The 25112-nt window shown below is 45.5% G+C and overlaps 1 long non-coding RNA gene across 1 annotated transcript; it reads left to right on the top strand.

The window, feature by feature from the left end:
- The first annotated feature begins 9783 nt into the window (after nucleotides 1-9783).
- LOC138756048 (uncharacterized) lies at nucleotides 9784-21051 on the top strand. Its single transcript, XR_011352698.1, has 3 exons — nucleotides 9784-10029; nucleotides 12674-12812; nucleotides 19777-21051. It is a non-coding gene; the product is annotated as an uncharacterized lncRNA (long non-coding RNA).
- Nucleotides 21052-25112: the final 4061 nt, after the last annotated feature.

Here is a 25112-nt window from a genome sequence, read left to right as displayed (position 1 = left end):
ACCTCTTCTACACCTACCCTGGATTCAGCCAGACGCGGTCGGGCCAACTCTCGCAAGTGTCCCAGGTAAGACTCAGCTGTCTCCCCGGGTTGCTGGGCTCGGGTGTTGAGGAGGTACCTTCCACAGACCACATTCATGGGGGGCTTGTACAAGTTCTTGAGCGTGTCCATTGCACTCTTGTATGTGGAGCAGCCTTTAGTTACCTGGAAGGCACAGGGACCCAGCTTTGACCAACCTCTTCCAATCGGTTGATTGCCTCAACCGCGTGTTGCCATATCTCGAAGCGTGTCTGTGCTTCCGGGTGGCGTGGGTCGATCTCGAGGCTCCCTGCGTTCAGGAGTTTTTCCATGCAGCCGTGGGAAAATTTTGTGGTGTGGTGTTAGACAGAATCAGACACACACAAGGTAAAGACTGAACAACAGGCTTTAATCCACAAAGACTTCCACAGAGCCAGGCTGGCTGTGGCTGCAGCAACTCTGAGTGAGGCCTCGGGAGGCCGGTGTAGGCTTATATCCCGGAGGGCGATTGACACCCGACCGGGTGGGGTTTGATCCATTCAGGCCAACTGATTGACAGCCGGCCAGGTGTTGTCCTGTCCCCTTACACTCCTGCAGGTACAAAGGTTGCCCCCCTGCAGTAGGCCGGTGGTGGACCACCACAAGGTGGCAAAAATAAAGATGTATAACCAGCGTTTCGGGCCTGAGCCCTTTGCCAAGATGTGGCCAAATAGCAGGCAGGGTAGGCAGAGAGGGAGGGATAGGCAACGCAATGAAGGACATTTAAAAGACTCTTAGGTGGGCACATGGATGTAAGAAAAAAGGAGGTTATGGGCTGTGGTGGGGGGGGGGGAGAAATTATTATAATGATCTTGGAATAGGTTTGTAGAGATCAGCACAACATTTTAGGCCAAGGGCCTATGCTCAATGGTCTAACTCTCCAAGAGAGGGAATGCTAGAGATTCTGAGATGAAGATTTATTTTTATTTGGGCATCACTTACAGCACAGACATATGGGCTGAAGGGCCAGTTCCTGTGCTCTTCTGCCCTCTATATTCAGCTCAAAATAGCTAGTTTTTTAAAAAACCAACCATCCAGCACACACCCACAGAAGATAACATCTGGAGCTAGTTACTTCAACGTGTCACTGCCACGTGACAGTGTGAATAGAAATGATGAGGTGGAGGATTAACACGTGGCTGAAGGGGTGGAGTAAGGGGCAGGGTTTTAAGTTTCTGGATAACTGGGACCTTTTTTGGGGGAGATGTGACCTGTACAGTAAGGACGGGTTACACTTAAATCCCAGGGGGACCAGAATCCTGGCAGAGGTATTTGCTAGGGCTACTCAGGATCCTTTAAACTAGAATGGTTGGGGGGAGGGAACAAAATAGTACAGAGCAGTAAGGAGAAGGTTAGAATGAAAACAATGAAAGTTTGTAGTAAGTATTTGAATATGGATGGGCAGGTGATAGAGAAGGGAAATGCTCTGGAAGAAGATGAAGGGCAATTGTCAGGAAAAGTAAATAATGTTGTTCTTAAAGATGAGGGAAAACAGGGATTAAAAATTGGGAAATCCCTGAAATTCATATATTTTAATGCCAGGAGTATTGTAAAAAAGGTGGATGAGCTGAAGGTGTGGATTGATACTTGGAAGTATGATGTGGTAGCGATTAGTGAGACATGGTTGCAGGAGGGATGTGATTGGCAACTGAATATCCCTGGGTTTCGTTGTTTTAGGTGTGATAGAGTCGGAGGGGCAAGAGGAGGTGGGGTTGCATTGCTTGTCAGGGAAAATATTACAGCGGTGCCTAGGAAGGATAGATTAGAGGGCACATCCACGGAGGCTATTTGGGTGGAACTGAGGAGTAGGAAAGGAGAGGTTACACTTGTAGGGGTGTATTATAGACCACCCGGAGGGGACCGAGGCCTAGAGGAGCAAATCTGTAGGGAGATAGTAGATATTTGTGATAAGCACAGGGTTGTAATTATGGGAGATTTTAATTTTCCACATATAGATTGGGAAACACATTCTGTGAAAGGAATGGATGGGTTAGAGTTTGTGAAATGTGTGCAAGATAGTTTTTTACAACAATATGTAGAGGTGCCGACCAGAGAAGGAGCAGTGTTAGATCTACTGTTGGCAAATGGGATGGGTCAAGTGACGGAGGTTAGTGTTGGCGAGCACTTCGGGTCCAGTGATCATAATGCCATCAGCTTCAATGTCATTATGGAAAGAGAGAAATCAGGGCCAAGGATTGAGGTTTTTGATTGGGGAAAAGCTAGATTTGAGGAGATGCGAAAGGACTTGCAGGGTGTGCATTGGGACAATTTGTTTTATGGGCAGGATGTAGTAGAGAGATGGAAGTCTTTTAAAGATCAGATTTTGAGAGTGCAAAAGCTTTATGTTCCTGTTAGGTTAAAAGGAGGGGCAAAAGGTTTGAGAGAGCCGTGGTTTTCAAGGAATATTGGAAACTTGGTTCGAAGAAAAAGGGAGGCGTACATTAGATATAAGAAGCATGGAGTTAAGGAGATGTTTGAAAGATACATTGAATGTAAGAGGAATCTTAAGAGAGGAATTAGGAAAGCTAAAAGAAGGTACGAGAAAACTATGGCAAGCAGGGTGAAAACAAATCCAAAAGAGTTCTACAAATATGTTAATGGTAAGAGGAAAGCTAGAGACAAAATTGGTCCCTTAGAAAATCAGAGTGGAAAACTGTGTGTGGAACCTAGAGAAATGGGGGAGATATTGAACAGTTTCTTTTCTTCGGTATTCACTAAGGAGAAGGATATTGGGAGATGTGGGATAAAAAAAGCAAATTGGGTAAATATGGGGAATATAGAGATTACAAAAGGTGTAGTTTTAAGGCTTTTGAAGAATATAAAGGTGGATAAGTCTCCAGGACCAGACGGGATCTTCCCCAGGACATTGAGAGAAGTGAAGGAGGAAATAGCAGAGGCTCTGGCGGTAATTTTTCGAATGTCATTAGATATGGGGATAGTGCCGGAGGATTGGCGCATTGCGCATGTGGTTCCGTTATTTAAAAAGGGTTCAAGGAGGAAGCCTGGCAACTATCGGCCTGTAAGTTTGACGTCTGTGGTAGGTAAATTAATGGAGAAAGTTCTTAGAGATAGTACTTATAAACATCTGGATAGACAGGGTCTGATCAGGAGTACTCAACATGGATTTGTGGGTGGAAGGTCATGTTTGACCAATCTGATTGAATTTTTTGAAGAGGTGACTAGGAATGTGGATGAGGGTAGCGCAGTGGATGTTGTCTATATGGACTTCAGTAAGGCCTTCGATAAGGTACCACATGGAAGGTTAGTTAGGAAGGTGCAGTCTTTAGGTATAAATTTTGAGATAGTCAAATGGATTGAACATTGGCTGAAAGGGAGAGGCCAGAGAGTGGTAGTGGATAATTGTCTGTCAGGTTGGAGGCCGGTGACCAGTGGTGTGCCTCAAGGATCTGTATTGGGCCCATTGTTGTTCGTTATATACATTAATGATCTAGATGATGGGGTGGTGAATTGGATTAGTAAATATGCAGACGATACTAAGATAGGTGGAATAGTGGATAATGAAGAAGGTTTTCTAGGATTGCAGAGGGATTTGGGCTGCTTAGAAAAGTGGGCTGAAAAATGGCAGATGGAATTTAATGCTGATAAGTGTGAGGTGCTTCATTTTGGTAAGAAGAATCAGAATAGGACATATGTGGTAAATGGGAGAGCATTGAGGAATACAGAAGAGCAGAAAGATTTAGGAGTGACGGTACATCGTTCCCTGAAGGTAGAAACTCACGTGAATAGGGTGGTGAAGAAGGCTTTTAGTATGCTGGCCTTTATCAATCATTGCATGGAATATAGGAGTTGGGAGGTGATGTTGAGATTGTATAAGACGTTGGTGCGGCCTAATTTGGAGTTCTGTGTGCAGTTCTGGTCGCCTAATTATAGGAAGGATATAAACAGAGTGGAGAGAGTGCAGAGAAGGTTTACCAGAATGTTGCCTGGGTTTAAGCATCTGGAGTATGGGGAGAGATTGGACAGATTGGGTCTTTATTCTTTGGAGCGTAGAAGGTTGAGAGGGGATTTGATAGAAGTATTTAAGATTATGAAAGGGATAGACAGAGTGGATGTGGATAGACTATTTCCGTTAAGAGGAGGAAAGATTAAAACAAGAGGACATGAGTTAAGAATTAAGGGGCAGAGGTTTAGAGGTAACATGAGGGGGAACTTCTTTACTCAGAGAGTGGTAGCTGTGTGGAATGATCTTCCGGGAGAAATAGTGGCGGCGGAGTCAATTGTATTATTTAAGAAAAGGTTGGACAGGTATATGGATGAGAGGAAGATGGAGGGTTATGGGCATTGTGCAGGGAGGTGGGATTAGAAAGGGGTGTTTGGTTCGGTGCGGACTAGAAGGGCCTAATGGCCTGTTTCCGTGCTGTAATTGTTATTATTATATTATATTATAATGGCAAGGATATGTTGCTCAAACTCAACTCAGGGTCACGTCCGACTCAGACTGCAAACAGCTGAGTCCAGTCATGAAAAATGAGGGAATGTCTTGCTGTTGCACTCCGTGACTTGCTGTTCACACAAAAAAAATCTGCACCTTTGAGAACCAAGTATGTTACTTCAAGATTTTGCAGAATTAATTAAAAAAGGAGGGACCAGATGTTAAATCGTACTAATCTGGGGCTGAAAGATCAAGTGCAAGAGCTCAAATGTCGATGGGTGGTCTCTGAATCTGATGACGAGCTCAAACATCTGGACCAAGACAGTGAGATCACACTGTTCTGCCTCAATTAGTGTTCATGGATGAACTGTTAAACTGTGGCCCGACCTCTCTGCTCAGAGGAGACAGAAGATCCCATGGCTCCCATAGGGCCTTGGGCACTGAAGGCATTGAAAGATGTGGTGACATTGGATAGGTTTCATGGAAGATTTAATAGAATGATATCTGTTGGACTGTACTCGCTAGAATACAGAAGGAGGGGGATATCATAGAGACATTTTGAATATCTTGGACAGAGTAGATGTGCCAAGGTTGTTTCCCATGGTAAGGGAGTCCAGGGCAAGAGGGAACAACTTCAGGGTAAAAGGGCATCAATTTAAAACACGAACGTGGTAAACTTTCTTCACCCAGAGGGCCATGAGTCTGTGGAACTTGTTGCTAAGGGAGGCTGTGGAAGCGAAGTTATTGGGTGTATTTAAGGTTAAGATTGGCAGGTGATTGAAAGGCTGGGAGGAACCCGGAGCAACTGGGATAAATCCACGCAGACACATGGAGAGCTTACAAACTCCTTCGAACCTGGGTCACTGACACTGTAATTGTATGTGCATGTGGGAGTCAGGACATTAGTCTTAGTCAGGGCATTAAGGATTACGGGGAGAAATGTGGTTGAGTGGGAGGACGGATCAGCTCACGATAGAACAGCAGAGCAGACTCGATGGGTTGATTGGCCTACTCTGTTCAGATATCTTGTGATCAGAGGTTTGGATCTCGGGTTGTCGATGGATTGAACAGGAGCCTGCACAGGTGCAGAGGCTGCGGGAGCACAGGAAGCAAATCCATGGACCCTCAGTGTCTCCGAAGGGACACTTTTGCTTTTCTTTCTCTTGTACTGTAAGAGACGAAGGGCAACACTTATGGCGACTCTTTGTCTGCCTTCAGCAGGCAGAAGGCAATTTCATGCAATATTATATGTTCTGTACAATAAATAAATCTAGAATCTATACTGAGGAACGAGAAAGCATTTCCCCAGGGTTCTGTCCAATATCACTTCCTCACTCCCTATTAATCACAGGATGAATCAGAATCAAAATTTATTATCATGATCAAGTCATGAAATCCATTGTTTTGGAGAACATCACAGGGCAAACATTTACATAAACCATCTTACGAAATAAACAAAAATCGTGCGCGAAAAGTCAAAGTGAGGCAGTGTCTTTTCTTGATTGATCATTCAGGAATCTGATGGCAGTGGGGAAGAAGCTGACCTTGTGCCCCTAAGTGCTCGTCTTTAAGCTCTTGTACCTTTTCCCTGATGGTAGCAGAGTGCAGAGGACATGGAATGGATGGTGATAGAGGCGACTTTCTTAACACACTGGCTCTTGTAGATGTCCTCGATGGAGTAAGTCTGGTGTCTGTGATTTCGCAGGCTGAGGTAACAACCCTCTGGAATTTTTTTTTTGCCATGTGCTATAGATCCGACAGTGATGCGTTGCATACGGTACACCTGTGGAAAGTCTCCAGTGACGTGCCTCATGTCCTCAAACACCTCAAAAAGTATAGCCGCTGGTGAGCCTTCTTCATGATTGCATCGACATGGAGGGTCCGGGACAAATCCAGGACAGGATGACCTGATGATTATCCCACTGTTGTGAGTGGGAACTTCTTGTGTGTAAGCTGGCCGATACGTTTTCTACACTTGCTACACTGGGTGTAAAGATGCTCAGAAACCCCCTCTAAGAGACATAAGAGGTGCTGTATATGCGCAAAGTGTTCTTTCTCGAAAGATTTGACGCAGGACTGAGCATTCAAGCATTTGTGCAGTCCTTCCTTGTGGCTCTGCAAGAGTCGTCTGTTGTATCCATTGCTCCTGTTGTGGTCTTCTCTATGGGTATAGGACATTTTGGTGCCTACGTTTTGGCGCCTGTCATTCTGGCACTAACAGTTAGGACGTACCGTAGTTAGCGGATGGACAAACTCCCCACACGGACGGTATCCAAGGCCGGCTCCTTGCCCGCCCCACTCACCATTCGCTGGCCGACTCCATCCCACTGCATTGCCTGCTGGGAGATCGAACCTGAAACTCCCTCCCCACCCCTTCCCCAGCAAACAGGGCTTTTGGTAAAATTTCCCCCCCCCCTCTTCCAATGAGATTATGACCCCCAGTAACACTCCCCTCCCCAGGGTAACACTATCCCTCCCGCAAGGAGAGGATGCATGAAATTGGGAGGTTTATACAGATGCTGGAATCAATCAGCAGGTCAGCCCATTTTTACCTATTACCTATTATACTGGGATTATACCAGAAATCAATTATGACAATCAATTAATATTTTTTGTTATATTTAATTAAAATTATAATAAATTAAATGCCATGTCCATCATCAAATGAGAGCGCTAAAATATTCAGCGCCAAACTGCAGAATGCCAAAATGTCCGATTCCGCTCCTCTATATCGGCGGGACTGGGCGCAGACTGGGAGATCGCTTCATTGAGCACCTTGCCTCTATCCAACATAATAGTGTGATCTTGTATTGGCCACCCATTTTAATTCCCTACCCCATCCCATGCTGACATGTCTGTCCGTGGACTCATGCTCTGCCATACTGAGACCACCCGCAAATTGGAGGAACAGCATCTCATATTCTGTCTAGGCACCCTCCAACTGGGTGACATTAACATCGATTTCTCTGGTTTCTCATAGCAACCCCCTTCTCCATCGATCCCTATGTCTCCTCTCCTCTAGCTCTGTCTATCTTTCCCTTTCTCCTCTCTTTTCCCCCAGCTCTGCATTCACAGAGCCAACAATCAAATCTCACCTTTCCTCTCTCCTATCCTATATGTGCCCATTAAGCACCTTTTGTCTGCTGTTCTGTTCACCTCCTGCCCTTTTCTTCTCCCCATTTTTAATTCAGGTGCCTGCCTGCCTTTCACTCATACCTTGAAAGAGGGCTCAACCCCGAAATGTTTGTTATAGATCTTTACCTCCTATGGATGTTGTGAGACCTGCTGAGTTCCTCGAACATAGAACACTACAGCACAGTACAGGCCCTTTGGCTCTTAATGTTGTTCCTCCAGCATTTCTGTTTTTTTACATCAAGGCATATACCAAGGCTATCGATCTAATGCAGATGAATTGTATAAATGTAGACCAGGGTGACAATTTGTGTGGACCTGCTTCTCTGCTCTGTGACCCAATGACTCCACAAAACATTCCTTGATCTACATAGAACATGCATAGAAACATAGAACAGGGAACAATACAGCACAGTACAGGCCTTTCGGCCCATGATGTTGTGCCGACCTACATAAACCTACTCAATAACTGAACCTTCCCTAGCTCACACCCATAACCCTCCATTTTTTCTTGCATTTGTGTGCCTGTCTAAGAGTCTTTTAAATGTCCCTAATGAACCAGCCTCCAGCACCATCTCTGACAATGCATTCCAGGCACCCAATGCTTCTCCGTGTAAAAAAAATCTTACCCTTGACAACTCACCTAAACTTTCCTCCCCTCACTAGTGTTTGCTAGTCTCGCCCAGGGAAAAGGGTGCTGGCTGGCCTCCCTATGTATGGCTTTCATAATCTTGTAGACTTGTGACAATACCTGAGAGGTGGAGATGCTCAATCCTTTTTGGTCTAAGGCCGACTTGGTTCTGGCCTAATGTGCTATGGCCCATGAAGAGCCTGTACTGTGCTGCAGTTCAACATCCTACATTCTAGGAACTCAGCCAGGTCTTGCAGCATCCATTACAGGCAAAGATCTATAACTGACACTTTGGGCCTGAGCCATTCTGCAAGGTACAAGTAAAAGGCAGGCAGGCACCTGAATTAAAAGCTGGGGAGAAGAAAAGAAAGGGCAAAGCGAGGAGAACAGACCAACAGACAAAAGGTGTTCATTGAGCAATATTTTCAGGTCAAAGGCCGCTCTGTAAAAAACACATCTTTATCTTATTTGAAGCATTTTATTTAACATGTTTGAAGAACTAAAAACACTCCAAACATACACTGAACATAAAAACGCCCAAACAAAATTGCTGCTCAGGCTACTTTATCTATTTAGCCATACAACACGGTAACAGTCCATTTTGGCCCACGAGTCCGTGCCGCCCATAATTTACACCCAATCAACCTACACCCCCGGAACGTTTTTGAATGGTGGAGCCCCCGGAGAAAACCCCCACAGAGAAGGGGAGAACGTACAAACTCCTTACAGACAGGGCAGCATTTGAACACTGGTCCGGTCCCGATCCCTGGCACGGTAAAGGTGTTGCGCTAACCGCTACGCAAACCATGCACCCTTAATGTGAGCCCTTCTCCTGAAGTTTTTTCACCAGTTTCCATGTCCTTGGTCCTTTTGTAGATAATGCACACCTGTGACCTGCCATGATTTCAACATGGTTTCATGCCTTTATCTTCAATTATAACCCCATTAAATGCTATTCAGTTGCTTGCAATAGCCAATAGACTTCTTACACAGTGGTTCTCAACTTTTGTCTTTTCACTCACACACCACTTTAAGTAATCCCTATGCCATTGGGATTTTTGTTTGAAGAACTCAATAAAATTTTACATTGAAATGCTGGAGGAACTCAGCCGGTCTTTTCAGCGTCTAGAGGAGACAAAGATATGTTGCCGACATTTCGGGCCTGAGCCCTTCTTCAAGGTAAAATCAGAAAAGGGAGAAGCAGGAGATATCAGAGAGGCTCAGAATTCCAACTATCCAGACCTGACAAGAAGGATGTGATAAGACACATTATATATATAAAATGTGTCTTACCTCATAAACAGGAGCCTCTTGAGCCTTGACTGAATTAAAAAAAAACAACAATTCTCTTCGTGCAGAGAGCGGTGGGAGTGGGGAACGAGCGGCTGGTTGAACTGGTGAATGAAGGCTCAATTTTAAGAAGAATTTGGACAGGCACATGGATTGGAGAGCTATAGTCTATGTGCATGTCAGTGGGACTATGACAGAATAATAGTTCACCACGGACTTGAAGGACCAAAGAACCTGTTTCCCTGCTGTAATGTTCTATGGTTCTAACAAGCAGTAAGAAAACACTTCTGCATCAGTCTGAATCTGATTTGTGTGGAGGTCTGATAGGGACTGTGACTGAGTGTTGAGTGCCAAGCTTCTTATATTGAGGGACAGCCAGATGGCCTCACTGACCACACTGGCTGATTGCTCGCCACACCACCCAAGGTCACCTGGGAGGATTGAGACATGACTTCAGACCCACCCTGACCTCAATGGATTGAGGGGTCTCTGTGGCCTACATGGAAACAAGCTGAGGGAACCACTGGGTGAGTGGATTGGTGTTACGGTAATAAGCTCTCCCTCAATATGGTTAATATCAGCAAGACAAAGGAGCTGGTTATAGACCTCCTGGAGGAATGGAGCTCACTCACTTGTTCACATCAATGGTGGTGAGGAGGAGATCGTAGATAGCATTCCATACTTCGATATCAGTATCTCCAACGACCTGTCCTGGTCTAACTGCATTCAGCATGTCACCTGTGTGTCCCTCAATAACTTTTACAGATGCATTGTCAAATGTATCCTGGCAGGGTCCATCACTGCCTGGTACAGGAATTTCTCCACTCAAGACTGGAAGTAACAGCAGAAGGTTGTGAACGCAGGTCTGGCCATCATACACTCAGCCTCCTTCCCTCCAGCTATTCCGTCTATCTTTCCCACTGTCTTGGAAGAGCAGCCAACATCTTCAAAAACTCACCCCACACTCTCTTCTCCCTCCTCCCCTCAGGAGGCAGATTTCTTTGGCTTGGCTTCACGGACGAAGATTTATGCAGGGGTAATGTCCACGCCAGCTGCAGGCTCGTTTGTGGCTGACAAGTCAGCCAGACACAGTTGCAGCGGTTGCAAGGGAAAATTGGTGAGTTGGGGTTGGGTGTTGGGTTTATTCTCCTTTGTCTTTTGACAGTGAGGTGGGCTCTGTGGTCTTCTTCAAAGGAGGTCGCTGCCCGCCGAACTGTGAGGCACCGAGATGCACGGTTGGAGGCGAGATCAGCCCACTGGCGGTGGTCAATGTGGCAGGCACCAAGAGATTTCTTTTGGCAGTCCTTGTACCTCTTCTTTGGTGCACCTCTCTCTCAGTGGCCAGTGGAGAGCTCGCCATATAACACGATCTTGGGAAGGCGATGGTCCTCCATTCTGGAGATGTGACCCACCCAGCGCAGTTGGATCTTCAGCAGCGTGGATTCGATGCGATGACAGATTTACAAGTGCGAGATCAGACACCAGATTCAAGGACAATTTAATTGCTGCTGTTTTCATAATCCTGGAAGAACCTCACATGAGCAAAATAAAGTTGCCATTGCTCCGTTCTGACCTCTCTCTCAATCTCTCTGTCCCTATGCATTCTGTATTATGTTTTACTTGCTCTCCAGATGATTGCGTTGACTTGCTGGATAGCGCGAAAAAAACCCAAACTTTTACACTATATAACCTGCTACGTGACAATAAATGTGAACTTGAGATTTTCCCAGTGATTGTCACAGTTTGTTAAAGAATAACCTCCAACCAGTAGTGCCTCGTCCGTCTCACTCTCTCTCTCTCTCTCTCTCTCTCTCTCTCTCTCTCTCTCTCTCTCTCTCTCTCTCTCTGAAAGGTGGCATCTTAGATGGTGCCACATTCCCTCTGCACTGAGCAATGGTCCTCAACATTTTTCCCCACTCATATACCACCTTAAGTAATCCCTTACTAACCATGGAGAACCTAAGGAATAGGATTACTTAAGGTGGTGTGAGAGTGGAAAAAATGGGTTGAGAACCATTGGCGTAGAGCATGTCAGCCTTGATGAAATTTCTGAACCCACAGATATCTGACTTCTGAGAGGGAAAGGATGAGAAAAAGAACCCAGGAGTATTGATGACAGCTCAGACATTGATTAATTAGGGCAAAAGCAAATTGCTTACCTTAATGGTTCTTTCTGGCACTGTAAGGAAGTTGTTTAGCTGTTCCAGAGGGGTAAAGCATTTTGCAAACTGAGGGAACTGGAGTTTCAAGTAAAAAAGTAAATTGATCAAATCACTGTGCATAATACTGACATTTGTCTGTGAATCTTGCATGAATTGCATCTTGATTGCTTTTTTTTTCAAACATCTGTGCCTTTAGCCCAGCTGTACACAGGCATCAAGCCACATCTGCTCAAGCTAATGCCAAAGGGAACAATGCTGTAGATCAGTGTCAGATTGGTTCATTCTGTCACCCTGCGCATTCTGAGACAACGCCTGGAACCATGCGTGTAATCTGGGCTGGCACCGCAGTGTGGTGCGAAGGGAGGGGCTGCCTGCTTACAACATAGGAACAATAAATTGGAGTTGGCTCCCTGGCTCTTCGAGCCCTCTCCACCATTCACAATGTCAGAAAGTGTACGGTCATGTACTTTGTTAGAAAAAAAATGAACGGGCTGACTACTTTCTAAATGAAAATACCCAGATCAAGTCAGGTCCAATCATCTGATTGTACAAGTTACAACTCGACAAAACGGTATTCTCCAGTCCTCAGTGCAAAACATGCAGATACACAACCAGACATAACACATATACAGACAGACAATAAATATACAGGACTATCATTCACATATACAAATAAATAAATATAGTTTAGTAAAGATGAGAATCTCGGATGGTCAGTGTGAGCAGTGACTTTGGTCGTTCAGCATTCTCACTGCCCTTGGGAAGAAGCTGTTCCTCAGCCGGGTGGCGCTGGCTCTGATCCTCCTGTATCTCTTCCCCGACAGGAGCAGCTGAAAGATGCAATGTGGAAGGGGTCCGCAATGATTTTGCCTACCCTCTTCAGACAACGATCCTGGTAGATCATGTCAACGGGGTGGGGGGGGGAGGGGGTGGGGGGAGGGAGACCCCAGTGATCCTCTCTGCCACTCTTATGGTCCTGTGGATTGACCTCTGATCCATTTCTCTGCAGCAACCGTACCACACTGTGATGCAGCCGACACGGGTGCTCTCGATACTGCTCCTGTGGAAGGTTGACGGGAAGGTGGCGGCTTCAGTCTTCTCAGGAAGTACAAAGGGACCTGGGTGACCTCGTGCAAGATTTCCTGAGGGTAAACTTGGAGATGGTGGAGAAGGCAAATACAATGCTAGCGTTCATTTCAAAAGGAATAGAATTTAAGAACAGGGATGTGACATTAAGGGTTTATAAAGCACTGGTGAAACCTCACTTGCTATATTCTGAGCCTTTTTGAGATCTTAATTTAACAAAGGATGTGCTGAAGTTGGAGATGGTTCGGAGAAGGTTCACAAGGATGATTCTGGGTATTAGAGGGTGATCTTATGAGGAGGGTTTGACAGCTCTTGGTCTCGTTGGAATATAGGAGAACGGGGGGGCGGGGGGGTGGATCTCATTGAAACATTTCAATTATCGAAAAGCATCAACAAAGTAGAAAGGTTGTTTCCCATGGCAGGAGCATCTGGGGCAAGAGACCACAACTCCAAGATTGAAGGGTGTCTGCTTAGAACAGAGATGTGGAGGAATTTCCTTGGCCAGAGCATGGTAAATCTATGGGATTATTGCCGCCGGCGGTTCTGGAGTCATTGGATATATTTCAGGCAGGCATCAATGGTTGTGGGGAGAAGGCCGGGCAGCGGGCTTGAGTGGGAAAATAGATCAGCTCATGATTAAACAGCGGAGCAGACTCGATGGGAGGAATGGCCTATTTTTGCCCTTCTTATGGTCAAACGTCTTCTCCCTGCTAAGAAGCCTGCAGTCCACTTTCTGTTATCTTCAATTTCCAGCACTCGAACCTCCCCTTGTTATTCTGACACCACAAAAACACAACTGTACTATTGAGTCTCCACATTTTCTCCTGCACTGAGGCAAAGCAGAGTATTTATTTCCATCTGTCTTTAGTATGTACTACCTCGAACAAGTCATAGTCCTTTTTTAAAACTTTATGAGGTACCTGTTTGACTGTAGCAAGAATTTGGTGCACTATGTACATTGTACAAAGTGCATACTGTGCGGAAACAGGCCATTCAGCCCATCTTTACCACTGCAACCAAAATGTCTCAGAGAAACACGAAAGGCTGCAGACGTGGTGATTGAAGTAAAAACATCGAAATGACACAAATGATATGTTTTCCTGCCATGTTTGTTTCCATTTTATGGATTAGTTAATGTTTTTTAACTCATGATTTACATAAACTTTAACACTGACTCAAGGGTTTGGGGAGACTTTTTGTTTGAAGAATTCAATAAAATTTTACATTGAAATGCTGGAGGAACTCAACCGGTCTTTTCAGCATCTATAGGAGACAAAGATATGTTGCCGACATTTCGGGCCTGAGCCCTTCTTCAAGGTAAAATCAGAAAAGGGAGAAGCAGGAGATATCAGAGAGGCTCAGAATTCCAACAATGGGGGAGGAATCAAGACCAACAAAAGGTGTTAATAATAAGGGACGAGGTGGAATTTATCATGTCCGTGTGAAAAGGAGACAGAGAATGGAGAGACGATGGAGAAGCAAGGGGGTGGGGTTTAACGAAAGCCAGATAATTCAATGTTAATGCCATCTGGCGTTGCCCCTCCAATTTGCGGATGGTCTCAATCTGGCAGTGTATGAGACCAAGGACAGACATGATGGCAAGGGAATGGGATGGAGAGCTGAAACGGGTGGCCACTGGGCGGACTGGGCAGTGGACTGAGCCGAGGGGCTGGACAGAGCGATCTCCTGGTCTGCGTCCGGTCTTAATAATGTAGAGATCGCAGCGGGAGAACCAGACGCAGTTGACGACCCCTGCAGATTCACAAGTGAAATGCTGTTTCACTTGGAAGGACTATTTGGGGCCCCGAATGGTGCTGAGGGAGGAGGTGTGGGCGCAAGCGAAGCATCTCGCCCACATTCATCCCACAGGCCTGCGTTTGGCCCAGGTCCTATCCATGTATCTGTCCAATTTTTTCTTAAGTGTTGCAATAGTGCCTTGCTCAGCCAACTCCTCTGGCAGCCCACTCCTTACACCCACACACTCTGTATAAAAAAAGTAACCCCTCAGATTCCTGTTAAATCACAACTCCCCCCCCCCCTCACCTTACCTTAAACCTCTGTCCTCTGCTTTCTAATTCCTCTGCTCTGAGGAAAAGATTCTTTGCATTCACCTATCGCCATAAGTAGTATCATACCACCATATTTCTTCTTTTCTGCATTACAACATCATCGTGGAGTGCAGCACAGGTACAGGCCCCTCAGCCCATGTGACTGAACTGAATCTGCTGGACAGAATATTTGTGCTGTTCAGATTCAGATTTAGATTCAGATTTATTGTCAGAGTACGTACACCACATACAACCCTGAGATTCTTTTACCTGCGGGCCAGGCAGAATTACCACTTATTCGTAGTACAAAAAGTGTATTCAAGAAGATACGTACAGTATACATGTGCAATACAGAAAGAGAGAAAAAAGCAATAAAGTGCACGAATCCTTAAATGAGTCTCTGATTGAGTTTGTCATTGAGGAGTCTGATGGGGGAGGGGGAACAGCTGTTCCTGAGCCTGCTGGTGCGAGTCTTGTAGCACCGACACCTCTTGCCTGATGGCAGCAGCGAGAACAGAGCGTGCGCTGGATGGTGTGGCCCCCCCACAATGATTGCTGCCGCTCTCCGACAGCAGCGTTCCCCGTCGATGTTCTTGATGGTGGGGAGGATTTTGCCTTTGATGTCCACTACCTTTTCCAGGGATTTCGGTGTCCTCATACCAGACCGTGATGCAGCTTTCCACCACACCTCTATGGAAATTTGCCAGGGTTTCCAATGTCAGACCAAACCTCCGCCATCGCCTGAGGAAGTAGAGGCGCTGACGTGCTTTATTCATGATGCCGTTCGTGTGTTGGGTCCAGGAAAGATCCTTTGCAATAGCGACTTCCAAGAACTTTAATTTGGTGAAGAAGACATATTATGAGTTGGCCTTCATTAAGCTTGTGATCGAGTTCAAGAGCCGTGAGGTGGTGTTGCAGCTACACAAGACCTTAGTTGCACACCACTTGGACAATGGTGTTCAGTTCTGGTCATGCCTCTACAGGAAGAATGTGGGTGCTCTAGAGAGGGTAAAGATGGTTGTTGCCTCAATCGGAGAGCATGCCTTATGAGGATAGGTCGAGTGAACTTGGTCTTTTCCCCTTGGAGGATGAGGATAGAGGTTATCAAGATAGTGTCCATTGAATGGCCAGAGGTTTTTTTCCCAGGGCTGAAATGTCTAACACCAGGGGGCATAGTTTTAAGATGCTTGGGAGTCAGTACAGGGGGTGGATGTAAGAGGAATGTTTTTCACACAGAGAGTGATGGGTGCATGGAATGCGCTGCTGGCAACAGTGGTGGAGGCTGGTACAATAGGATCTCTTAAGACTCCATTAGATAGGTACATGGAACTGAGAAAAATAAGCCGCTTTCAGGTGCATTCTCTGCCAAGAATGCACCTGCAGAAGCGAATACAGCCCTGTGGAATGATGTTTCAGGTGGCAGCCCTGAAAGCGCTGCGCTGTCCACCTGAAAGGGACAGCTGCAGGAGAGGAGCCTCGGAGCGCACTCAGGCTCCTGTCGGCGTGGGACGTTGGGGCAGGGGCGGCCAGCACGGGACGTCGCGGCAGGGGCAGTGGGGAGGGGGACCGTCAGGCAGCGGGGAAGGGGGTTGCTGTCAGGCAGCGGGAGGCGCGGAGAATTGGGTCGCCGGCTGATTGTCATCAGCCTGCCCCATAGCAGCCGCTTTCAGGCTGCTGTATTCAGGTGTCTCGGGGGACTGCTCGGATGTGGAGATTAAACCTCCCGAAGAAGGGTTGGTGAGTACTCCTCCGAGTGGCCTCCTGACAGCCACATTCGGGCAGAATATGCGGCTTCACATCGGGCTATTCTGGTCACCTGAAAGTGGCTATAGAGGACAGGTCAGTAAGGAAATTCTAGGCAGTTTTTAGAGGAGGTTAGTAGGTCGGCACAACACTGTGGGCCGAAGGGCCTGTACCTTGCTGCAGATTTTAGGTTCTATGACCAAACTAAAGCTCAGCTCCTGGCACATCATCAACATCCCTTTTTTTGAAGCATATTTATGTGTCGATAGAGAAGCCTCTTCATTGTTATCATTTGTGCTAATTGATCTTCCTTTTCATTGCCATGCTGAACCCTGTAAACTGTGCTCGTTACACTGTGGTATGTAATGTCTGGGATAATTGCATGTGCTTCCACCACTAGCCCTGGCAGCCCCTTCCAGGCCCCCAAGGTTCAAGGTCCACGATTAATTTTAGAGTCACGTATAATAATACATTAAAAATGGACTCTGCACGATATGCTTCAACTTCTGTCTGCCACAAGGCAAGCAAAGGGATGCCATTAGCATTACCCAACGCCCCTAACAATAAGAGAAAGAAAAGGGAGTCCCTTCGGAGTCACTGAGTGACCGTGGATTCGCCTCCAGCCTCTGCACAGACTCCTGTTCAAACCTTTCACACTTCACCGCACGAGGCCCTTCAGGTGTCCTTCTTGCCCTCAGCACCCACTCAAATCCTAGTTTTGATTCCCGGTTCCCATGGGCCAGTCTCTGGCAGCCTGTGTGGGTTCTTTGGCCACAGAGCCCCTTGCTGGTGTGCTGCCGTGGTCACTGTCCTCTAGGGTCATCTCCTATGCTTCATCTTCTCAATGGTGCCCATGGTGTCTGCAGCCCCTCGTGGCTGCTGCCCAGCTCAGGCGGTGCCATTTTGGGCACAGACATGATAAAGACATTGATGAAGAAAAAGTTCCTTCTAAATTCATTTCTTTCCGAGATGCTCTCAAGTGGTTAGCTCCTTTAACAGGGCCATTTAAAGCCTGAATGGAACTGTCAGCATTAGGTTCGGGGTGGTGTCTCCGACCCGACCCACCCTCACATCCCCCTGTTCTCCTGGGTCCACACCAGCGACAGTACTGCCAGTAAATCCACCATGATTTTTTTCCACTCTCTGTAAAAACCTTGCTCCACATAACATCCACCTCCCCCTCCCCCATCCTCACCTCAAATGCAAGAACTGTGGTGCGTCATATTTTTATCCTGGGAAATAGATTCTGACTATCTACTCCAGTGGTTCTCAACCTTTTTCTTTTCACTCACACACCACTTTAAGTATTCCCTATTCCATAGGTGCTCTGTGATTAGTAAGGGATTGCTTAAGGTGGTATGTGAGTGGAAAGAGAAGGTTTGAAAACCACTGTTTTAATCGTACCTAATTGACTCGTTATGTGCACGGTTTCAGAACTCCAAAGGAAATGGGCCAATGACAATTTTTCTCAAGCAAAATATTTCAGTAACAATTGGGTCTAGAGCAGTGATTCTCAGTCTTCCTTTCCCACTCACATCCCACCTTAAGTAATCCCTTACTAATTACAGAGCACTTATGATATAGGGATTACTTAAAGTGGGATGGTAGTGGAAAGATAAAGGCTGAGAACCACTGATCTACTCTATCAATGCAACTAAATTTTATAAACCTCTATGAGGTCTTCCCTAAACCTCCAGAGAAAACAACCAAAGTTCATCCAAAATCTCCCGATAGCTCATATCCTCTAATCCAAGCAGTAGCTTGGTAAACCTCCTCTGAACCATTTTTCAAAGCCTCCACACCCCTCCTATAATGGGGCGACTCGAATTCCACACAATACTTCCAGGTGCAGCCAAACCAGAGTTTTAAACAGCTGCAACATGACCTCCTCAATGTTATATTCAATGCTTTTCACACTGAAGGCAAGGATCCTTGTCCTCTGTCGGTCATGATCGACCATGGGTCCTACGCCTCGGGTAGTCACTGGTTTGTTAAGCAGTGTCGATTGGAGCTATGGAGGCCGATCCTGTAATGGCAGTTGCTGCAAATATAGGGCATCATTGAATTGGTGTCCGCTGTGCTCTTCGCTCCTCAAACTGACGCAAGATCACTCTTGCGCCTTGCCCTCGTCCTTGGTTGCAGGCTTCTGCTGCATCTTCCCAGTGCTCCATATTTATTTTTTACGGCGTTCGTGCCACACTCGGAGAAGTCCTTGAAGCGATGCTGGAGAAAGAATAGCACATTGATATCCTTGCTTTTGTTTTGACTTAGAGCATTGGAGTCTAAAGGGGGATCATGTAGAGGTTTATAAAATCTTGTAGCCAATATAAGATGAATAGTCACAGTCTTTTTTTTCCCCTTGGGTAGACTAGAGGGCATTGCTTTGAGTGACGCTGCGAATCAGAAGGAGTTCCATCGGGGGCGCATATGACTGGGGTCTGGCCCAATGACAACGCAACCGAGAATGGTCAGGCGTGATGTACAGAACACACACTTTGCCTTGTTGTAAGTGTGGTTGATGTGTTTTGGCCGTCTGGAGGAATTTCTCCAGATTTTCATCGTGGTCCCGCAGATCATGGCCGCAAATGTTCACATTATCCAAGTATGGGAACTTGAGCCCGTGCTGGTCAACTATCCGGTCCATTTCCCGTTGGAGCAAGGAGACCCCATTGGTGACCCCGAAAGGAACCCTTAGGAAGAGGTAGAGGTGATGGAAACGGGAATGGGAATCTATCAAAGAGCTTGATTGATATTGGGATTAAAATCAATGGGGCTGTGAGCTGATTTAGACTTATCATTTTACGAATCCAATTGGGGGAAGGGAGGTCATTGAAGCTTTCTGAAGTCGTCTGCCACCTGTGGGGGGGGGGGGGATTTATTTCTGTCCACACCCAGTTAAGTGGGTGCTTTATACAATTTTTTTTGTTTGAATACATTTAATTTTGTTAGGGGGGGAGTTGGGAATTGTTTAGTGATTATTTATCAAGGGAAGCTTTAAGATTAATTTTTTAAAAAATTATTAGAAGGGATAGAAAGAAAGTGGGGCTTTTAAAGGGAATTTTAAGGTTTTTTTGAGTTAGTAGAAGGGATAGAAAGTTGTTTGAGTTTTACTTTGATAATAACGTCTAATATAAACTTTGTAAGGTTTAATGTTCAGGGTTTAAATAATCCGATTAAGAGAAAACATGTTTTATCTTATATAAAAAAGATGAAAGTTGATATTGCTTTTTTGCAGGAGACTCATTTAACTGAAAAAGAACATTTGAAATTGAAGAGGGACATGTAATTTCATCTTCCTTTATTTCAGAAGCAAGAGGAGTGGCAATTTTGATTCATAAGAAAATATCATTTGAACTTGTTTCTTTGTCGGAATCAGTTGGTCGTATTTTAATAAATTGTTTGCTGAGTCATGGTTTTTATTGAACGTGTATGCACCTAATGTTGATGATGAACATTTTGTGTCTGAAGCTTTCTTAACTTTAAGTCAAGCTAAGGAGAATGTTTTGATTGGGGGGGAGACTTCAATTGTGTGTTAGACCCATTATTGGATAAATTTCCAAAAGTTGTGAAAAAATCAAAACCAGGAGTTCAGTTGGTTTCCTTGATGAAAGACCTGAATTTGATCGAGGTCTGGAGAAGATTAAATCCTACTGAGGAAGATTTTTCATTTTATTCTTCATGTCACGATTCATTTTCTAGGATTGATTTTTTTTTAGCATCAACATATTTGCAAGCACATTTTATTCCAGCTGAATATAAAAGTAGGATCATTTCTGACCATTCTTTGCTGTTTATCTCCTGTGTGGGGCCAGAAGTTATTCCATCAATTTTTCGCTGGAGGTTCAAGGCAATGTTATTGAAAAAACCGGAATTTGTAAAATTTATTAAGGATCAAATTGCTATTTATTTAGATTTGAATAAGAATACAGTCAGGTGTAATTTTATTGTAGGGGATGCTTTAAAGGCATTTTTATGAGGTCAAAGGAAAAGAAGAAATTTCTGGTAGAGTCTCAGTTGTTGGAAAAACAAATAGCAGAGCTGGAAAAGGAATTCCAGAGGAATTGTACAGAAGATAATAAGGCTTTTTTTGACAAAATTGAAGCTAAAATATAATATATTGCAAACTGACCAATTTGAACATTTGATTCAAAGATCTAAGCAACGAGTTAGGTTTACAGAACAGAAAAAGTCTTGGCATGGCAATTGAAAACTGAACAAGCTTCAAGGATTATTAATGCTGTGAGGAAGGACAATTCAGTTCAATTTCCTTTAGATCCAAAAATTTTTTTGTTAGGTTATTTTATTCCGTTAGTGGACTTGGGGTTAGACAAGTTTCAGACAGCGTTTATTCGTCTAACATTGGCGATTGCTCGCAAATGTATTGCTATGTCCTGGAAAGATGAAGTGGAGTTAAATGTAATTCGATGGCAGAATGAGTTGAAGTCATGATTCTATATGGAGAAAATAACATTCAATTTACATAATAATTATGATTTTTTTTTGTTAAGGTGTGGACACCTTACATGAAGAATATGAATTTAGTAATATTGTAAATTACTGAATGTTTTTGTTTATTTTTAATGCTTCCCTTGAGGGATCTTTTGTGGGAGGGGGAGGGGCGGGTTTGTTTTATTGTTTTATTATTATAGATTACTTATTCTGTAAAAGTCTGTTTATTTTTTTGAAAAAATACTAAATAATTTTTTTAAAAAAAGAGAATGGCTGGTCTATATCTACCCGTCCTTGCACTCATAACCCTCTAATTTTCTTGCACCCATGTGCCTTTCCAAGAGTCTATTAAATGTCTGTATTGTACCAGCCCCCACCATCCACCCTCAGCAATGCATTGCAGACACCCATTACTCTCTGTATTAAAAAAGATTTACCCCTAAACTTCCCTCCCTTCACTTTATGTAGATGTCTTCTGGTATTTGCATTCTTCTTGCAGAAGCGGCAGCGCTATCTGAAGAGCGAGGGTTACAGCCAGTAGTCATGGTGCCTTCAGATACCAAGAACGTAGGTAAAAAATGGGATGAGATCCTACAAGCTGAATTTCTTGGAACGAGGATATAGAAAGGCAAAATTATGAGGGAAATTGATAGAGTGAGCTTTTCCCATTGAGTTTGGATGAGACAAAAACTAGACATGGATTAATGTGGAAAGGTGAATTGTTTAAATGGAACATTAGGAGGGGAAGAGTGTGGAACAAGCTGCCAGCTGAAATGGTGAATGTAGGCTCAATTTTGACATTTAAGAAAAAAATGGATGGGAGGGGAATGGAGGTCTATGGTCCAGGTGCAGATGAGGCAAAATAATACTTTGGCAGACATTAGATGAGCCAAAAGACCTGTTTCTTTGCTGCAGAGTTCTGTGGTTCTGTGGATTCAGGAGATAATTTTAACAGCAGGATTTCAAAGGTAATAATCTCAGGATAACTACCAGTGCTGTGTGATGATAAGAGAGGAAATACCAAGCCAGTTAGGATGAAGATATGGCTCGAGTGGATGGTGCAGAAGGCATGGATTTCGATTCCTGACGTTTTCTGTGGATTGGGACCAATACAGACCAGTCTCTCCACTAACTGAGCAGGTCTGGAATCAAGCTCAAGAGGGGTGGGGGGGGGGGGTGGTGGTGTGACAGGTTGGGGGGGAGGGTGGCGATTGTTTGCTGGTTCTGAGTGGAGGGTTTAAACTAACATGGCTGGGAGTGAGAATCTGTGCATAAAGACAGAGGGAAGAAGGCAATAATCAAATATATAACTAAGGCAGTTATCTTTGGGGGAATTTTAATCTTCATGTTAATCTGACAAATTCATCAAGACAGCTCATAAAATGCATCAAAAATAGTTTTCTTGAACAGCAACTCGCAAACCTTATAAGGGAGAAAACTATCTTGGATCTTGTCCTTTATAATTTAATTTTTTTTAAAATATAAACATAGCATAATAACAGGCCATTTCAGCCCATGAGTCTATGCCGCCCAATTTTTTTTTTCTTTCGCTTGGCTTCGCGGACGAAGATTTATGGAGGGGGTAAACGTCCACGTCAGCTGCAGGCTCGTTTGTGGCTGACAAGTCCGATGCGGGACAGGCAGACACGGTTGCAGCGGTTGCAGGGGAAAATTTGTTGGTTGGGGTTGGGTGTTGGGTTTTTCCTCCTTTGTCTTTTGTCAGTGAGGTGGGCTCTGCGGTCTTCTTCAAAGGTGCCGAACTGTGAGGCGCCAAGATGCACAGTTTGAGGCGAAATCAGCCCACTGGCGGTGGTCAATGTGGCAGGCACCAAGAGATTTCTTTAGGCAGTCCTTGTACCTTTTCTTTGGTGCACCTCTGTCATGGTGGCCAGTGGAGAGCTCGCCATATAACACGATCTTGGGAAGGCGATGGTCCTCCATTCTGGAGATGTGTCCCACCCAGCGCAGCTGGATCTTCAGCAGCGTGGACTCGATACTGTTGGCCTCTGCCATCTCGAGTACTTCGACGTTAGGGATGAAAGCGCTCCAGTGAATGTTGAGGATGGAGCGGAGACAACGCTGGTAGAAGCGTTCTAGGAGCCATAGGTGATGCCGGTAGAGGACCCATGATTCGGAGCCAAACAGGAGTGTGGGTATGACAACGGCCCTGTATACGCTTATCTTTGTGAGGTTTTTCAGTTGGTTGTTTTTCCAGACTCTCTTGTGTAGTCTTCCAAAGGCGCTATTTGCCTTGGCGAGTCTGTTGTCTATCTCGTTGTCGATCCTTGCATCTGATGAAATGGTGCAGCTGAGATAGGTAAACTGGTTGACCGTTTTGAGTTTTGTGTGCCTGATGGAGATGTGGGGGAGCTGGTAGTCATGATGGGGAGCTGGCTGATGGAGGACCTCCGTTTTCTTCAGGCTGACTTCCAGGCCAAACATTTTGGCAGTTTCCGCAAAACAGGACGTCAAGCGCTGAAGAGCTGGCTCTGAATGGGCAACTAAAGCGGCATCGTCTGCAAAGAGTAGTTCACGGACAAGTTTCTCTTGTGTCTTGGTGTGAGCTTGCAGGCGCCTCAGATTGAAGAGACTGCCATCCGTGCGGTACCGGATGTAAACAGCGTCTTCATTGTTGAGGTCTTTAATGGCTTGGTTCAGCATCATGCTCAAGAAGATTGAAAAGAGGGTTGGTGCGAGAACACAGCCTTGCTTCACACCATTGTTAATGGAGAAGGGTTCAGAGAGCTCATTTCTGTATCTGACCCGACCTTGTTGGTTTTCGTGCAGTTGGATAACCATGTTGAGGAACTTTGGGGGGCATCCGATGCACTCTAGTATTTGCCAAAGCCCTTTCCTGCTCATGGTGTCAAAGGCTTTGGTGAGGTCAACAAAGGTGATGTAGAGTCCTTTGTTTTGTTCTCTGCACTTTTCTTGGAGCTGTCTGAGGGCAAAGACCATGTCAGTAGTTTCTCTGTTTGCGCGAAAGCCGCACTGTGATTCTGGGAGAATATTCTCGGCGACACTAGGTATTATTCTATTTAGGAGAATCCTAGCGAATATTTTGCCTGCAATGGAGAGCAGCGTGATTCCCCTGTAGTTTGAGCAGTCTGATTTCTCGCCTTTGTTTTTGTACAGGGTGATGATGGTGGCATCACGAAGGTCCTGAGGCAATTTTCCTTGGTCCCAACAAAGCTTGAAAAACTCATGCAGTTTGACATGCAGAGTTTTGCCGCCAGCCTTCCAGACCTCTGGGGGGATTCCATCCATACCTGCTGCTTTGCCACTTTTCAGTTGTTCGATTGCCTTACATGTCTCATCCTGGGTGAGGACCTCATCCAGCTCTAGCCTTAGGGGCTGTTGAGGGAGCTGGAGCAGGGCGGAATCTTGGACTGAGCGGTTGGCACTGAAAAGAGATTGGAAGTGTTCTGACCATCGGTTGAGGATGGAGATCTTGTCGCTGAGGAGGACTTTGCTGTCTGAGCTGCGCAGCGGGCTTTGGACTTGGGGTGAGGGGCCTTACACAGCCTTTAGAGCCTCGTAGAAACCCCTGAAGTCGCCAATGTCCGCGCTGAGCTGGGTTCGCTTGGCGAGGCTAGTCCACCACTCATTTTGGATCTCCCGGAGTTTGCGCTGAAGATGGCTGCATGCACGACGGAAGGCTTGTTTCTTCTCTGGACAGGACGGCTTTGTAAGGTGAGCCTGGTGGGCAGCTCACTTCTTTGCCAGCAGCTCCTGGATTTCCTGGCTGTTTTCGTCGAACCAGTCCTTGTTTTTCCTGGAGGAGAAGCCCAGTACCTCTTCAATAGATTGCAGTATGGTAGTCTTCAGCTGATCCCAGAGGGTTTCAGGGGACGGGTCCGTGAGGCGGATTGCATCGTCAAGCTTTGCTTTGAGGTTTGCCTGGAAGTTTCCTCTCACTTCGTCTGACTGCAGGTTTACAACATTGAACCTCTTTTTGGGGGCTTTACTGTTCCTGGGCTTTGGCTTGAAGTGAAGGTTGAGCTTGCAGCGAACCAGCCGGTGGTCAGTGTGGCATTCCGCGCTAGGCATGACCCTGGTGTGAAGCACATCTCGTTTGTCACTTTCTCGCACCAGGATGTAGTCCAGGAGGTGCCAGTGTTT

The sequence above is a fragment of the Narcine bancroftii genome, chromosome 3 (genome assembly GCF_036971445.1).
Source record: "Narcine bancroftii isolate sNarBan1 chromosome 3, sNarBan1.hap1, whole genome shotgun sequence".
In the NCBI taxonomy this organism is placed as follows: domain Eukaryota; kingdom Metazoa; phylum Chordata; class Chondrichthyes; order Torpediniformes; family Narcinidae; genus Narcine; species Narcine bancroftii.
Note: the sequence above shows the minus strand (reverse complement) of the source record. Positions and strands in the feature narration are given on the sequence as shown.